This window comes from Dendrobates tinctorius, unplaced genomic scaffold (genome assembly GCF_039654945.1).
Source record: "Dendrobates tinctorius isolate UK_male_01 unplaced genomic scaffold, ASM3965494v1 ptg000035l, whole genome shotgun sequence".
Taxonomy (NCBI): domain Eukaryota; kingdom Metazoa; phylum Chordata; class Amphibia; order Anura; family Dendrobatidae; genus Dendrobates; species Dendrobates tinctorius.
The window spans coordinates 3,525,141-3,538,804 of record NW_027361703.1 but is presented as its reverse complement, the minus strand read 5'-3'; the positions used below and the strand labels follow the sequence as shown (position 1 = coordinate 3,538,804).

The 13,664-nt window shown below is 45.4% G+C and overlaps 1 protein-coding gene across 2 annotated transcripts in view; it reads right to left on the bottom strand.

Moving 5' to 3' along the window:
* The window catches only part of TMCC3 (transmembrane and coiled-coil domain family 3), a 146,575-nt gene that overhangs the window by 32,831 nt on the left and 100,080 nt on the right, over positions 1–13,664 (bottom strand). The gene's annotated exons all lie outside the window — the stretch shown is intronic.

The following is a 13,664-nucleotide window of genomic DNA, read 5'->3' as shown; positions in this document are numbered from 1 at the left end:
GCAGGCGGCTACCAGACCAGGAATCCTCTTCTGCGGGTTCCTTTCCAGGAACAGGAAACCAAACTGAGGGAGCGAGGGGGACCGCCCCATTTATCTCTCTGTAGGTTTCCTGTTCCGGGGGCGGATCCCCTCTCTCAGTGGGTGCTGTCGTGGCGAAGAGGAAAAAATTGACTATATTGTCATCCATAGAGTATTAGTTGCTTTGTGGTACATTTCTGTGTTATATAACACTACTAAATAGCACTGAAACATTTTTCTGTATTCAGTTACTCATCTATAGATTATTACGTGCTCTGTGGGTGACAAAAATGGCAGAATCATGTGAGATTCCTGAGGGAGTGACCAGAGGTATATCAGAGCCAGAGCAAGCTGGCATTACAGTGGCGGTGGCAGGAGTGTATGGTCAAGAACTGTGAACGGGAGAGCCAGGAATCAGGAACTGGTGAGCAGACTGCGGGGGCTACTCTGGTTGGAAGAGACAAGGAGGAGAACCAGGGCTGGAGAAATGCTAGCATGCCCTCTAGCCGCAAGGTGCAAACAGTTGCCATCCCGGGGGGAGGTCATTATGCACGACTGGCAGCAGAGATGGGGGTCCATCGAAGAGTTTGAAACCAAGCACAACTTGTTCAACAAACGGGCAATATAGACTGAACATTTGCCTTAAAGGCTGCAAGAGCTGACGGCTGAAACCAGGGTCACCATCCACAAAACAGAGGGGCAACATCACTTGTTTGTGGTGGGTGTGTTTTGAGAAGGATGAAACCTTGAAGAATGAATGGGTCTGGGAGAGGTGGCTCGAGACAGGGCTACTACCATCCCCGAGAGATTGGACTGTCGTTGGGTTTCTCACCTCCCATGTGAGAGCAGGCGACGACACAGGGGGCTGTTGCCCATTTCTACATGTCGGGGGCTCCGGAACTACCCGAAGAAAGGTCACATTCAGCCCAGGCACCTGGGAATCAGGCTCAAGAAAGCAGGTGGAGGCAGTCCCCACAGCCTCCTGAGGAAGAAGGGGAAATTTGAAGAGGAATACTGTATTCCACTCCTTATAATTTTCTCCTGGTGTTGCTCTTTGTGCAAAGCCATTATGAGAATATTTGAATGAGGCCTGGCAGTTATTGCGTTTCAGGGGTGTATGGATGACCCCCCCCCTTAATTTTTTCCTGCCTTTCTGACAAGCCTTTATGAGTACATAAACTAAAATTTCAAAATATTTACATTCAATTTTTTTTCTGGATTCACTTAGTCATCCACCCAGTTTAACGTGCTTTGTGTAAAATTAAAGTGGGTTAAAAAAATTTAAAAACCCTTGGGCTGGTACAGTTCACAAAATATTTTTGCTCAGAAAATTGACTATAATCACATATACCGTAGAACTTGCTTTGTGTGAAATTTCATTGGTTTGAAATAAAACACAAATTGCCTTGCTACAGGTGTACAAATTTGGTTCCTCGGTACTCTGACTCTAGCCGCTACCATGTCTCCCATTGTGACATCTTCACCTTGTACCAGCACATGTCCAGGAACAGCACCTGTGCCCTTACCAACGCGGTTACTGGGATTGTCCATTTAACGGCAGACACGTGGACAAGCGCTTGTGACAAGAGTTTCTACAATTCCCTGTAGCTGTGTGTGGATGGATACCTGGCCTTGGTATTTCCCTTGTCATATCTGTAAACTTGTAAAGAGCTGGATATTGACTTAAAGGGCCAGTTAATATGGTGGAAATGGTGGTTTCCAAAAGGAGCCACCCCTTGGCTGGATCCTTCCCTGGAGGAAGATCTGGCTAGTCCCGTGTTTGAGACTCTTAAATGAGGCTCCACGGACTTTATTTACAATTCCCTGATGGCACATTAGGTGGAGGCTGGGGTCAGAGTTTCACCCTGGCATGGCACGTGTGTTACCAGAAAGATCTGTGACTCTTGCCGCTGAACCTACAAACAAGCATGGTCATGTGAGGTAATGGGCAATACCTGGTGGCAGCTGTAAAGCATGGCAAGCTCAGACACGTACCATACTTAGCGTACGTGATTAACTTTGTAGTTCAGCGGTTTCTAAAAGCCTACCCAGATATGCCAGAGCTTCTGGTCAAGGTACGCCACGTCAGCACCCATTTCCGCAATTCAGCTGTAGCTGCTGCCGACCTGGCAGTGCAGCAGCAGCGCATGGATGTCTGACATTTGTGTGGTTCTCCAAGACTTTGAGGTCTCTACAAGGAATGTGAGAGGCGATGACGCCATCAGCGCAACCATCTTGCTTCAGTGCCTACTCAGTGGCTGCTGTCAATTAAACATGAAGCTTTGCATGCGGACAAGGTATAGACTGAGGAAGACATGAGACGGAGATATTAGCCAGCCTCATCTCATCTGCTGAGCGCAGATGGGCCAACAATGAGGATGTGGAGGCTGAAAAGGAGGTGGAGGCACTGGAGCTGGCTGATAGCACAACAGAGGCTGGTACCCACACAAGCTTCATACCGGTTCTCCTCCGTGGATGGGCTGGGGAGGGGAATGAGGAGGAAGAGTTGTAGAGTAGTCATTATGGCTGAGACAGGGAAATGTTTGCTGTAGAGACTTTGGCACATATGGAAGAGTTTGTGTGTCATTGCCTTTCCTGTGACTCTCACATTACATTCATCTTGACCAAATTAGAGTACTGGTTGTTTACCCTGCTAGACTCATGCTACAAGGAAAACCATCCATCTCTTCTTCCTGAGGTGAAGAGGTCTTCTAAAATGATGTTATACCAGAATGCCATTGTGGAAAATATGCTGAAAAAATTCCCATCAGACAATGCTAATGGCAGTTGGCAAGCTTCCTTCTTCAACCAAGGGGGAAAGGCGAGGGAGACACACAAGGTACAGCAGAGGCAGGTGAACACTGTCAAATGCCTAGGGCTAATTTCATGACACCCTCCTAGTGTCCACGCCTGATGACCGAGTATTTTTGACAAGGAATGAAAAGTATTTAAAGATGGTCAAGCAATACCTAATTGACAAAACCAGTGTACTCCCTTATTCCTCTCAAAAGCGGTGTTGTGCTGCCCTGCCGCTAGTGTCTTGTCTGAGCGAGTTTTTAGTGCCACCGATGGGTCAAAACAGACAGGTGCTTTTGCCTTTCAACAGTAAATGCCGACAGGCTCACTAACTTTTCCACACCACCAGATAGCAGCACATAGTGTTTTAAATGTTCTTTATTTGAATAAGGCTGACCAGTTTACCCTACTTATAGTTTTTTCCTGGCTTTGCACTTTGCGCAAAAGCTTTATGAGTGTAGATGTCCACTTTTTTTTCTTTATGAGACACTTCAGTTGGTGCCTTCAAGGGTGTATGAATGTAGGAGTAACGCTACTACAATTTGTTCACAATATTTTGAATGAGGCACTACAGTTGGTGCCTTCAAGAGTGTATGGATGACCATGCTTGTAATTTTTGGCAGGATTTGCACTTTTTGCATAGTCTTTATAAGTCTAGGAGTACCACATTACAATCTGAACAGAATATGTAGGAGGCACTCCTTATGTCTAATACAGCGTGCGTCTGATTTCATTTTTTTCACTTGTTTTCTTCATAAATTACACTGAAATTTCCTATTTTTTAATAAAAAAATTTTAACTTTGGTTTACTTCAATTATCATTTTTAAAAAAAATACTTTTTACATTTTGCCTTACATAAAAGTCATTATATAGGAAAAAAATCTTTGCCTTTTTTCCAGTAAACACCAATTTCCTGCTGGTTTTGAAGATTTTGTCAGTCCTTAAAGTGGAGTAAAGGTGTGACATTATTGTTCTCAAGAGCGATCTGTGAGTCAGCGATGCTTTCAGGGGTCTTCCCTATGCTGTTCTCTTCCATTCAGAACTTTTTCCATTCATTTCAACATTCCAGGTCTACCTGAAAAATGCTGCGATTTCCCATTGACTCCCATTATACTTGTTAATCGAATCAGAGCATTTTAGTGCTCACTCATCTCTATTTAAATGGCTGAGTTTTTCCATTGTAGCTGCAGAAAGACATTCATAAAATCCAATACACAGTCATGCAACATTGAGAGAAAAATATTTGCAATGATTCATCCTCAAGAGCTCACAATCTCCTGTGGCATCTTTCCAATTAGATAATTTGCACAATTTCTGGTCTGTCAATGAGATGTAATTCTTGAAAAGCCAACTGCAGCTCAGGTACAAAGTGATATATACCGTAAGTGATGATTGCATGAAAATTGCTCAGCAGAAACGTCAAGGACTTAAGTGAATCGTTGTAAACAGGGCAATAAAACAGACAGTGCCAGTCAATGTAAAAGCACTTCTCTATTAGACTAACTTATGAAGTACTACCTAGAGAACCTCTCATCTAGTAGTCTTTATTTACTGATGTATTCTAAATAGATATACATTTTAGAGCAAAAAAGAGGGGGTGGGGGTGTAGTTGCAATTACTCACGCTCGCATACAGCGTCACGCTCGCATACAGAAATCAATACTTAAAGGGTACTCCTCACTAATCTGGGACTTCTCTTTTTAATAAAGGAGTAGGCAGTCCCAGATAAATGTTATTTAGAAAAATCACACATTAATAAAACTGCTTTTTCTGGGTTGTGGGATCCCAAAACGCAGAGTAGGATCTCACAACACTCTGCATTTGCTCTTACAAAGAGCCAGGTCTCACGCTTTCATCAACAAAGAATTGCATTGATGACTAATTCTATAACTGCTGCACCCAGTAAACTACCGTATTTTTCAGACTATAAGATGCACTTTTTTCTTGAAATTTTTTTGGGGAAAACGGGGGTACGTCTTATAATCGGACTATACCGTACAATTAGCGAGGTGACTGCAGGAGTTGGGCGATTCTTCTTGTGGTCCGACGCTTCCATCTCGATGCTCGCCGATGCTCGGGCTCCTGCGACATTTTGTGAAAACCCGGAGCCCGCACACTTCCATTGCCTCAATGCTGTGGCCTCTGGGAAAATGACCGCCGGAGGCGGCGCATGAGCAGATTGAAATCTCAGCAATAAGATCTCGGGAGACAATATATCTCTTTGCCGAGATCTCAATCTGCGCATCGAGGCAAAGGAAGTGTGCAGGCTCCGGGCTTTCACAAAAAGTCGCCAGAGCCACCGCACCGCCGAGCCTGCACCACCAGCCTTGGGATGGGATTTCCCAGAAACCACTGCATCGCAGCAATGGATGTGCGGGGGCTCCATGCTTTCACAAAATGTCGGCGGATTCCCCACACCACCAAGCACCGCTGAACCTGTCGCACCAGTCTGGGTCATATCATCGCCGGACCACCAAACACCCCCTGTGACTCTGCTCTACCAGCACTGCTGATCCTGAAGTTAAAATTCAGGACTGTAAGATTGACCCCAATTTGACAATTTTTTCCCCTTTTTCCTTCTGAAAATTTGTTGTGAGTCTTATAGTCTGAAAAATATGGTGATACATCACTGCAATCAGGGTCTCTGTCCCCACCTCATGGTGCGATCAAATTAAAGAGAATCGGTCAGTGTGTTTTATTCTTGTAAAGAGTAATAGCCATTGTAACTTGCATTTAATAAATAAATAGTACATACTATTTTGTAATATAGCTTATCCGAATAATCTGGCTCTCTCTCTGTCAGAGCCAATCATTCACTTTCAATTCATGTATAAAATCGGTTTTCAGTGAAGGCACATTTTCCCATTACGGAGATAAAAGCACTAATTGTCATCGCTTAACATTCTATAGGGAGAAAGGAGGAATCAGAGACCGTCAGTCACTCTGCTGCAAGTTCTCCTACAGCGAGTTTTACAGTTCTCCACAGATCTTTCTAAGCAACAACTGCCTTTTCCTGATCTCCTAACTCAGTCATTACAAGATTTGTATAAACTAAAATATAGATTATACTCGAGGAGTGGAAGAAAATAGAAAAAAAAAAACATTTCTCTAATACTGCCATTGATTTATATATAAAAAAAAAAAATTAAAATGGACAGTTACTTTTTAAATAAAGTGAGAAGGCCAGCCCCAGATCGGAGGTAGGAGCTCTTTAAACTAAAAACAATATATTACTAGGTGACAAAGATGCAGAATTAATGCAATATTGTATGTCTTTTTAGTTTGGTAGATGTGACTTGGCATTTAGATGGAACCCGATGGCACGCCTGACAATAACTGACAACTGCACATTGCGTGTTTGAGGAGGTAGGATGCAGAAAAGTACGGTAGTCTATATGAAAAAGTGTCCTGTTTTGGCACGTGTGGCATGGTGTGCCAAAAGTGAATGGTACAGTGGTTTAGAAGAACCAGCTGCAGAGCAGCAATTGCCATGTTCGGGAACCTGTCCCCAGCCAAAACGCTAATAAAATGCAGATATGGTATTAATCTGCAGGTTGATAGTGTTACTAATCTGCCCGATGCCTGTAACTATTCCCCCAGGCAGCATTCAGTTTTAGTCACAGCTCTGAAAATACACAGCAGAGGCTGTAACTGTGCTCTCAACACTAACTGACACTCGCTCCGCATTGGGGCCCCAGTTACAACTTCAGTATACTCAGATCGGTACTGAACCAGAATTGGCGCTGCCCACGTGAATAAAACTGAATGCTGCTGGGGATAATAAAGTTAATTTTCTTCCTGCAGTGTTCAGCTAAGTGCGGGTGCAGGGCAGGTAAGTAGTGCTATTAACCACATCTAGGATCCGGGATCCGGTTTTGGGCTCCACATGTAAAAAAAAGATATTCAGAAGTTAGAATCAATTCAACTAGATTATTACGAGGGATGGAAGGCCTCATATGATGAAAGATTGGAAAAACAGCATTTTTGGTTGCTTACTGTAAAACCTGTTCCTCGGAGCCTTCATTGGGGGACACAGGAAACCATGTGTACGATATACTGCCACTAGGAGGCTCACACTATGCAGAAAAAAAGTTAGCACCTCCTCCACAGTGTACACCCCACCGACCGGAACTAGGATATTCAGTTAGTGAGAAAGCAGAAGAAGCAACAAATAAAAGACAGATAAAACACAAACTAAAACTGTAACAGTATAATACAATAAACAGAGCTGTTCAACCTGGGAGGGTGCTGTGACCCCAATGATGGCTCCGAGAAACAGATTTTACAGTAAGCAACTAAAAATCCTGTTTTCTCTATCGCTTCATTGGGGGACACAGGAAACCATGGGACGTTCCAAAGTAGTACCCAAGGGGAGGGAACAGCAGACAACTACAATCAGGACGAAGAACTCACCATTGTCACCTGCAAGGTCTTTTTTACCTCAGCCGGCATCCGCCGAAACTAGGCATGGGCTCTGAAAAACCTTGCGGACATGTGGAGGACAGATCATCGCTCTACAGAGGTGCTGGGCGGAGGCCCTAAGAGTACCGCCAGGAGGAGCACACTGCCCGGGCAGAGTGCGTCTAAACCCAGAAGAACGCGGTCTTTCCTGACCTGGCAACTCTACCAATGCCGAACAGATTCAGCGAGCAGCCGCTGACCTGGAGGCCAGAGGGTCTCTACACGCCAAGCCTGTGAACCGAAAAAAGGGGGAAGGGCGGCGTTAGCCTGATAGGCATCGTCGCTCTGGCCAGGTAGCCTGATGAGAGAGCGCTACGAAGGATAAGTCCGAGACAGACGAAAGGAAGGGAATTAAGAATGATGGACACTGAACCTTTGATCCACAGAAAGTGCACAAACGCTGCCACAAACTCTGCAAGACTCCGGGAGTGGTTGAGAGCCTGAAAGGTAAAGCTATAAAATCAAAAAGAAAATGGACCCGTCCTTTGCAAAATGCTGGAATCTCCGAAGCCCTTTAGAAAGCAGGACCTGGATAAAGGCTTCATGGAACAAAAGAAAAATCAGGCGATTCCCAGAAAGCAAATACTGAACAAAGATTTCTTCCTGAAAGACAAGGATGGACTCCATCCTAGATCCTCAACGAGTCACGCTGAGGAAAAACCACTGGAGAATGACAAGGTTTAGCCTAAGGAAGGAGAGAGCTCGTCCCTCTGGTGACCTCCTTAATAATTTGGTCCAATTGGCGCCAAACCAAAGGGAAACCCTAGAAAGGCAAGTTGGTGAGGGACCTCTTTGGGGATAAGTTCACTCGTCAAGCCTAAAGCCAAATGGTCCTTTGGATAGGAACGATTTTGCTGGATCCTTGAAGGTGGAAACCATGTACTTCCCCTGCAAGAAAAATTTGGTCAGCGAGGACGAGCCATTTCTTCCGACCGGTCTCCAGAAAGAATGCCCTGATGAGCAACCTAGCACACGCGTCTATAAACTTTGCAACCCGGGTGGAGGCAAGGGCAGGACACAATGTAGCGGCGGACGTTTCCAAGGTTGACCTTGCCAAGGACTCTGAGTCAGTCGTTGGTATCCCTGAGGAATGTCTGGGAGAGGAAGAACCGTATTGGTGGAAAGACTGGAAACCGGAGGGTTCGTAGTCAGAGAAGTAATCTTATTTGCGGTGCGCTCAGGAAAGAAAAGATATACCGAGGAGCTCACTTCTTTGGAAGCGGCTGGACTAAGTTCTCTGAGAAAATGACAAGGAAAGACCTGAGAGTAGGCCACGGTAAACCTGCTAGAGAGCCGAACGCTGAAGACTTACTGAAGAGGACCAATGGATACCCTGGATCTCATCTCCACGATGTAGGCTCAGACTAACAGAGCGGCTCAGAAAGGCAGAACCGTTGAAGAGACAACTGCTTGCCCGACTAAGCAGGTAGAATGTAGACTACTGGATGACTTCGCAGACTGAGATCAAAAGGAAGCTAAACCTAAGCATACAGGGATGAGGATGGGTATGGAAAAAGTAGTCTAGATCGGCTTTGAAAGTACAACAAAAAAAAGAGCAAAGTCCATGAAAAAAAACATGGAGTATGTGAAATGCATGGAAAGTTGGCTCTAGGAAGATCACTGACTCCAGAAGACAACTAGGCTGATGAAAGGAAGATCATTCCCTATGGCGATCTGAGCGACCGTATCCATCCTAGACCCTCTTGAATGGGGAGAGGATTGTAGTGTGTAGACCCGCTTACCTAAGTATAAGACATCACGTGCCTGAGGATAACAGTGAAAAAGATACAAATCTATCTGAAGGAAGAAACATGTCCGAGGTGAGAGACTTGTTCCTGCCACGCTCAGAAGTCAAATCCCAAGGCTGCTGGAGGCTCTATCCGGTGTCTGTAAGAAAGAATAGGTAAGTACTGAAATAGATAGGGAGCTTCGGTATTGTGGTAGCTCAAAGGCCCTTAGGATAGACTAGAACTTGTAAACTACTATTGGCCAATCATTAATGATAGGCATAACACACTGGGCAGTAAAGATAGCCTGAGGGCAGCACTGTACACTGACCAATCGGGTAGTTAGAGGTAAGCCCGAATAATCAGGTGTGGAAAAGCCCCTGTGGAGTAACTCACACTCAAGATCCTGAGCGTGGCCGAAGGAAAAACTGCGACCATCCGGTACCTGAAACAAGCATGTCTGACCTACCTGAAAGTGGAGATCCACCCTGTGGTACAGAGATCCACTCCGTGGTACGTGGTAGATTTTTTTGTTTAACTGTTAACAGACCACAGATGTTATGGACCATGAAACATGCAGCAGGTGGTGCCTCTGACTCACCTGAAAGCAGCCTGCAACCGCTGCTGCAGCCCACCAGAAGTGATAAATACCGGACACCTCTCACCGAGTGGTGATTACATGGGAACTTAGGCAGATGCTGCAAAAGACCCTGAGGAGTGTGATAGAGGTCGCTTCTGACTCACCTGACAAAGGGAAAGCCGGACCAATGCAGCCAATCGACCACAGGAAAGAAGGCATGTATTGACTAAACGTGTCTGGTAGAGGACCATCTAAGTCCTGGATAACGGATAGAGTACTGCGCAATAGAACGCGAGGAACATAAAGGCGAGTGCGTCTGACTCACCTGAATACGGTACAGAAAACCAGTACCACTGCAGCAGTCAATCCAAGACACGTCTGATCCACTGAAAATACGACAGTTTCAAACTACCTTACTGTACCTGGTAGATGGTGCGTCTGAAGCCTGGATATCGGATAGAACACAGCTGCAATCAGCTCTCAGTATCCTGTGATTAAATTGGCGAGGAGAGAACCCAGAGAAGGGTATAGCAGAGAGCCAATTTTGTGTTGCGGTCTAGGCCTCGATACCTGATGACATTAGGCAGAATAACAGCTTCACGTGTGTAGCAACCCGCACCATGAAGTCTGTCCTGAAGTATATTCTGACCTGTCATTTCTCTGACGGTAGAACAGTAGGCTTGGAATCAGAGGGAGACTAAACTCTCTGTTGTGCGCCTGGGTTCAAACTCTTGGTGGTCAGCTTCTTCATTTACTGAGCCACAGCAAACATTGCTGGGTAACACGGACTTCTATCCAGCTGGATGTCAGGCCCAAACACTGCAGTCATGAAGAGGTAGGAGCAGCTCCCCTCTCTGCTTAGAGCAGTATAATGCCAGCATCCGGATGGGGGCTGCAGGAAGATGCAGGGCGAGTGCCTGTGAGCAGGAGATATGGAAGCATTTGATATGCCAGGGCAGTAGCATCTTTATGTGTACAGCAATGGCAGAGCCTTGCTCTGCTGAAAATCAAGGCACAGATCTGCAATAGCAGAAATCCCCACAACAGTGGGACTGAAGCGGAAATCTCCAAGGGGAAATGTGCAAATGAAACCTTCTACCAGGCAAACACCATATGGCAGGTTTAACAATCGCCCATCTCCCTGGGAGGGCGTAGAGCGGGCAGTGGCACAGATGACAGTAGCGTGGGGCGTCTAGAGCCATGCAGTCGCTGGTGTAATAAATGCCTCACTGGTGTAATAAATGCACTAGAACTGTGCAGTCACTGGTATAATAGTACTCTAGAGCCATGCAGTCGCTGGTGTAATAAATGCCTCACTGGTGTAATAAATGCTCTAGAACTGTGCAGTCACTGGTATAATAGTACTCTAGAGCCATGCAGTCGCTGGTGTAATAGAGTACTATTATACCAGTGACTGCACAGTTCTAGAGCATTTATTACACCAGTGAGGCATTTATTACACCAGCGACTGCACGGCTCTAGATTACCATTGCACCCTTGACTGAATGGCTCTAGAGTACTATTACACCAGTCCAATAAAAAAAAATTTTCAATTCAGCTTCCATATGGAAGATGAATTGAAAATTTTTTTTTATTGGACTTTTGGACGTGAATCTACATGGAATTCGTGCTTCCATGCACCACTAAGCCAAGGAAGGTGAGCTGGTTTGTTCAATTTTTGGACTATTACACCAGTGACACTACGGCTCTATATTACTATTACACCAGTGAGTACACGGCTCTAGAGTACTATGATGCCAGTGACTGCACGGATCTCTATACGACTGGAGCACCTTTTTCATCAGCATCATTAGGAATGATGGATTCTCTCACCCATCCCTGACCCTGCGGATAGTGTGGCCCCTCTAAGCTCAATTTTGCTGTGCCTGGTTTATCCTCCACACCCGCTTGTTACCTGGAGCAAGCGCCACTTTCCTGGTCCAGGTGCCGGCAGATGGCGACCGTAGGGAGCATGTCAGGGACCTGCTGAGTAGAGGGGAAGCAGGTCCTGCTGACAGAAAACGCTGTCTGGATCCAGGAGGCAATAGCAAGGAGGATGCAGGAAACCAGCGTGTGAAGGAGCGCGTTTGTAACAAGATCCCACGCTCAGAAGCCGGCAAAGGGGGGTGGGGCTAACAGCTGGGTCGGGGGGAGCAAGATGGAAATCCCTGAGGTCGGGAGTAGTGAGTGGAGCTAACCACCGAGGTGCTGAGAGGATGAGAGGCGGAGCCTAACACTGCAAATAGGCCAGAGAGAAGCCGGGACCTAGATTGCAGCTGGTGGCCGCCGGAGTGTGGGGGAGCGGCAGAGGGCCCTGAACCAGCACAAAAGGTAGCGAAGTTATAGGGGAAAGACCCCTCATGCCCTCTGCGAAAAACAAGGTGCCTCCAGAGCCACTAGGGCCTCACAAAATAGGAGCCCCCGATGCCGCTATATAAAGGTTTTTAATCTTCCTTTCTAATCTTCTATCCTTGGGTCTTCCTTTCGCACATGGGGAGAAAAAGGAAAAAGTATCTCCTCCGGGAAAGTCGAACATCCAATGCTTTAGTCCGCGTCTCATCTGACCGACAGGCTCTGGTGGCAAGTGGGTGGGAGATGGAAGCAGGCCCAATGATCCGATCACCTAGACACGCTTCTGTGTTAGGGGCTGGCGTCCTGCTGACTAGACGTATGAGTATACGGGGGTGGCAGTACACGCCATACTCAGTCTCTGTATGTATACCTCCTACTGACACGAAGCTAAACTGAATAGCCTAGTTCCTGTCGGTGGGGTGTACACTGCAGAGGATGAGCTAACTTTTTTTCTGCATAGTGTCAGCCTCCTAGTGGCAGCATAGCGTATACCCATGGTTTCCTGTGTCCCCCAATGAAGCAACAGAGAAAGTTGGGTTTGTTTAGCTTAGAAAAAAAAAGACACCTCAGAGGAGATCTCATTTACATGTATAAATATATGTGTGGCCAGTACAGAACACTAGCACATGACTTATTCCTTCCAAAGACCATACTAACGACAAGGGGGCACTCATTACAGGTGGAAGAAAGGAGATTCCGGCAGCTAAATAGGAAAGGGTTCTTTACAGTTAGAGCAGTCAGACTGTGGAATGCCGACCAAGAGGTAGTAATGGCAGACACTAGAACAGCTATTAAAAATAGGCTGGATGATTTCCTCGATACACATAACATTGGAGGTTATAGATAAATTAGTGACAAAATGTACAATTGGTAGAGAAAGGTTGAACTTGATGGACCTAGTTCTTTTTCACCCTATGTAACCTGCAAAATAACCACAAATCTGAAAGTTAATAGCACTTTTGCTGGTGAAAGAATCTCTAAGATATGGTGTACAGGTGTTGAGGTCATTTCCTTGTTCCAGACTACAGACTGAGTCTAAACCTTTCCTTCAAGCTTGCCTCGGAAGGGTACAAGTTAAAAACAAGGCCTTCCTGATACCCAAGTTTAGACACCAGGACAAGTGGAAGGGTAATATCGAGTTGTCAATTCTCATATAACATTTCTAAAAGTAATGACCGAGGAATGGCACAGCGCAGAGAAGAAATTCACAAAAAGTACTATTTACAAAATCAGGCATGTCAAGAGTGGGGACGGCTCCTCTTTTACATCTGGAAAGGAAAAAATGAAAATCCAAGAACAAATAAAATCTGGCTGGTCCCATAGGCTTAAAGATGTGGACCATATACATTTACTGCAGTAGTGCTGTTAAAGTGGTCTATTGCATTGTTAAGCAGTGTCGTAAGTCATTTAACTGAAAACTGGTGTTCGTGTCAGCTAGGGAGGTTCATCTAAAAAAAAAAAAAAAAAATGTGTAATAACTTTCAGTTCCTCATCAAGAACAAACAATTCCACAAAATCTACCTTATTTTGTGTATTATACTTGAAAATACACCAGAAAACTCATAGGGTCTGACATTCATAGTGAATACCATTACAGCTGCAAATGAATTCTTGGACCTGCTGATCACTCACGAACCAAAAAAAGGATCATCACAAAAATCTTCTTAAAAAAGTTAAATACAAGGTAGCTACCGTGTCAACAGTTGCCAGTGTAGGAGGTGGCTCCCAA